Below are 4617 nucleotides of genomic sequence, written 5' to 3' on the forward strand. Positions count from 1 at the left end.
CAGTCAAAAAGCAATACAGGCTGATTGCCTTGGCTGCCAGTCACATACATCTGCAGTCAGCAAAGCGCCGGCAAGTGTATTGTTCCTGCTGCTGCTAGGCGCTGGCCGAGTGTGGAGGTGCAGCTGCTGAGGCGCTCGTGCCATAATTTACCTGGCCCCCCTGACAGCGGTCCCGCTCCTACGCTGACCCCCCGGCCCTCAGCCTACTCCCGTAGGCGCTCCTGCGCTGTGTCTGTCCATGAGATCACATGGCCCAACCAAAAGGGAGTTTTCCCAGATATATAATAGTATTACTTTATTCTATGTAATTATTACAAACTTATAGCAGCAGTGTTTCTGGTGGCATACAGCTGTGCTACATCAATTGTTCAGCCTATGTAGCAGGGATGAGAAGCAACCTATGATGATGGAGTTGTTATGCTCTGCCCCTCATCACGACGGTGACGCCCATCCCAAGTGAACGACTCACATATGCTACCCCTGATCACATGATGATGACATCATCGGAGGTCCTGCATCCTTGTGCAGAATACAGGAGGACTACACACCCTTTGCGGCCTCAGTTGATATGGAATACTAATGAACACGTAGCCATGCAGCAGCTGTGTACGTACAGGACCTGTGATGTCATCATCATGTGATCAGGGGCAGAGCCGGTAACTACCTCACTGGGGATGAAGGACCTTTGATGACTTCATCGGCATGTGAGCAGGGGCAAAACATGTAAGTCACTCACACACAGACAGGTCATTGTTAGTAGTTTGATATTAAAAAAAAATAATAATCAGGGAGGGGAATAACATAACAAATAAAAAAAAAACAGAATTCAGGGGAGCGCATCAACATTTAGTATCCGGACCTCCTCTGTGCTCACTTGTCTGGGATGCTGAGAGAGGAGAGTTTGCTGCATCTGTATGCTGTAGAGCTGCCGCCACCACAATATGAGTAGGGATATTTAGGTTAACTGTGCAGCCATTGACAACCAGTCAATGCTTAAATGAGTATCGTAGGAAGTCACAGGGACCTGCATCACTAATGGGGTCAGCGGAGGCATTTGTGCTGCAACGCAGTGAGATGGACCCAAGGCACAGTCAGTACCTGAAGGGATTCACACCCCTCTAAATAAGCCCCATCTTAGATGGCTAAACTTACCTGTTTGAGGGCAGTCAGCTAGTGGTGCTATTACATGCGATTTCGTGCCAATTGTGGGGCCACACCAGCAAGTTCAGCGCAGCAATTATCTGAACACCTGAGCACTAGTGACGACTGCTAGCACTTGTGTAATAGCACCCCAAGAATACAGCTCCACATCGCAGCCGGTTGGGTTAGGGTAGTGATGTGGCTGACTGATGAAGTAAGTCTTTACTAGCTGTTAACTGTGAACGTCCGCACCCTGTTTTAACACCTTATTGAAGTATAGTGGTGGGACAATAAGGACATTTCTGTACACCCCCTAATTGGTATAGTTTGTGACGAGCCAGGGTGATAAAGTGCTAGGGTCCTCAGAGCCCAACTTCTAAAATAAAAACCTTGTTCTTCCTTAGACCAACATGCCAGCTAGAGCAGTTCTTCACTAGCCCTATAAACTGACCAGAAATAAGAACCATAAGCGGTTTGGATTCCTTACTTATACGGACTTCAAGATGGCTTCTGCAGGATCGTTTGTACTTAAAAAAAAAACATATGGCATCGATAGAAGAGAACACATAGACCATTTCATCAAGCCGCATAATGTGTTCTTAGTAGAGTCCTTGTGTTCTATAGAAACAAGGGTGTGGACCATGTGCAGTACAGGACCAGTTAATAGTATGGGCAGAACAGGCAGCAATGCTGCAGCTTCGGTAGTGAAAGCCATCTGACTTTTTTTTAACTTTATCCACAGCAGAGTGTATATACTGTAAGTTATGGCTTTTAAATCTGCAGCATATTAAGTGATTGTTACCAAGTAACTTGTCCCTTTACAACTCAAGGGGGAAAGTAATAGCAAATCTGCACCAGGTGGTTCAGATTTTCAACTGCAAAATAAGAACTGTGAGCACATACTCTTAGGCTGCCTGTCCACAGGCAGGTTTGAATTGCGTTCGCCACGGTGCTAATCCAGCCGCAGGAAACACAGTGAAAGTTCTCTTCCCCACCCCCCGTCCATGAGCAGAGAATCATTGCGAATTAACCACGATTCTCCATGGTCAGCCTGTCAGAGGCTGACAGCGGAGAGCCCTCTGCCGGCTCCTACTCCAGGGTGGCGGATCTCCGCTGCAGAATACTGCAACGGCCGTGGACAGGCAGCCTATTACTGTACAGTTATCCAAACCTTGTCTAGTCCAGGACAGATTTTTATCCTATAGGAACAAACTAGGAATGCTCCAGTAATATGGCAGCAAGTAGTGTTCTGAAAATAGATGGATGGATGGATACAGAACTATCACAAAGTTATTACTCATCACTACCCTGTATATGTCTTTTTTTCACAACCCTTTCCTTTATAGTGACAGCATTGGGAGAACACTGTGGAGACTTATCACTTGCCCAGTCTCTAGTCTTTCGCCGCATTTGGTGACTGCTTATGTAACCCAAGCCCAGGACAGGGGGATAAGAAAAGCTGCAAGAACATAGTCAGGAGCAGCTACACAGAGATGGTGAATTATTTATGGGAACACTAGACGTCTAATGTCTTCTCAGTGTCTCGTTAAATAATTAACACATTCATATTTGGAGAACAAACAAGAAAAAGCCTTTAAAAGTGCCCAGCAGTGTGTGGCTGGAGTAGATTACAGGGGTAAAGCCATAATGTTAATATACAAGCAGATTGTATCCCAAGAAAAATAAGAATAGTGAACTACTGAGGGGGGAAAACACAACTTGGGAGCAGGTGAAGCTGGAGGGACCAAAAGAGCAACTGATCTTGGTTGCCTAGTACTGCAGCACATAAACAGCAGAGGTGCTATGTCACTCCACAATCTCCGATTTGCAGAAGGAGGTAGCCATTGCGTGGTTATCCTTAACCCATAAATAGTTAGGGGCTTGTCCATGACTTTTACTGTTGACCTATACTCAAGCCAGGTCATCAAAAGTTGACAAGGCTATCAGTGCTAGAAGTAAATAGCACTCTGTATTGTCATGGCCCAAGTTGGTGCTCCCACTTAATGCAAAAGGAAGCTATCCCTGCAGTATCAAACCATGCCACTGAAAGAATCATCTGCTTCCAGGGCTGTCTGCACTGATAGCAGGCCCAGGAATCAGATGATTTGTTGGGACCCTGAGCCTCCTCCTCGCACATAGGACATAAATAGTAAGAGTCCTTGACAGCCTTTTAAAGGGGTTGTCGAGGCCTTAGCCCTTTAAATGGACAGGTCAGCAATAGAAAGCATTAAAAAAACAAAACAAAAAAAAACTATCAATATGTGATCAGCAGGTGTTCATCTCCAGGAATCCCTGGCAAATAGCCGATTTATCATGCAGCTACCAGCATAGGAAGCAAACTGCACTCCCTCCATACTGCAGTGGCAATAGTGCAGGTGCAGCTCTTATGAAATGGAATGCTAGCAGTTTCTGCACTATTTTCTCTGTGCTCTCCATACTGACAACCCACTTATATGCAGGGATCCCAAGCAGGATCCTTACCCTCCCCCCCAAAAGGAAAAGTAAATACAATCAATTGATAACTTTTGAGGATACGTAAATCGATACCAAGAGTCCCACTAAGAATCCCAGACAACCCCTTTAAACACTGGAAAACTCTTGGAAACATACAAGCCCAGAAATTTTAAACTTTCCAGCATGTTGCTAGCCAGAACTATGCAAATGTTCCATTTCAGCTGATATGGGAAAGAAGTTTCCAATAGAACCATGAAACTTGTTATAAGGTTCTAGTTCATCTGTGTAGTTCTGAACGTGTCAAGTCCCACCGCACACAAGACTGTTCAACGGACTAGATCTGCATAATTCCCGCTGCACATGTGAACTCCTCAGCAGCGACTTCTATTCCTAGAAAAAAAACAAAAACCTCCTGCTGACGCAGCATGGAAATGCCATGAAGTGTTGCAGAACACCTTCACATCCAGCCATAGATACCAAATTCATTTCTCAGCTACTTGTTTTATTCACAAAAAATATATATACACGTAAAATAGTGTACATTACTAGTGCCATTAGTTCCCCTACAACAAGTGCACTTTGGAAGGCTCTGTGATAAGCAGTTGGGAGCAGTGAATTACAGAGCATGTCCCGCCAACGGCACCAAGAGTGCTGCAAACAAATTGCACAGCAATTCAACTTCAAAGAAAGTTTGGAAACTTTTTTTTTTTTTCACCCACCGTGAAAGTCGATCAAGTTTTTATAGTAAATGTTATTAGACACGATAACAAATTATATATTTAATTTTTGCACCAGATTTGCTGTTAAAAATGGCTTCAACATTTCCACAAATTGTACATCTATAAACGCTGCTGAAAACAGAGCCGCTTATAAAAAGGAAATCACACGCAAAAAGAGCAAGATACGAATACTGCATATTACACGTTATATATATTTAAAAAAAAAAAAAAAAAAAAGTGCAATGCAAGAGATAACAAAAACCCCAACAGCCCATTAAACAAACGTCAAGGCCAATGCATTCAG

Source organism: Eleutherodactylus coqui, chromosome 6 (assembly GCF_035609145.1).
Source record: "Eleutherodactylus coqui strain aEleCoq1 chromosome 6, aEleCoq1.hap1, whole genome shotgun sequence".
In the NCBI taxonomy this organism is placed as follows: domain Eukaryota; kingdom Metazoa; phylum Chordata; class Amphibia; order Anura; family Eleutherodactylidae; genus Eleutherodactylus; species Eleutherodactylus coqui.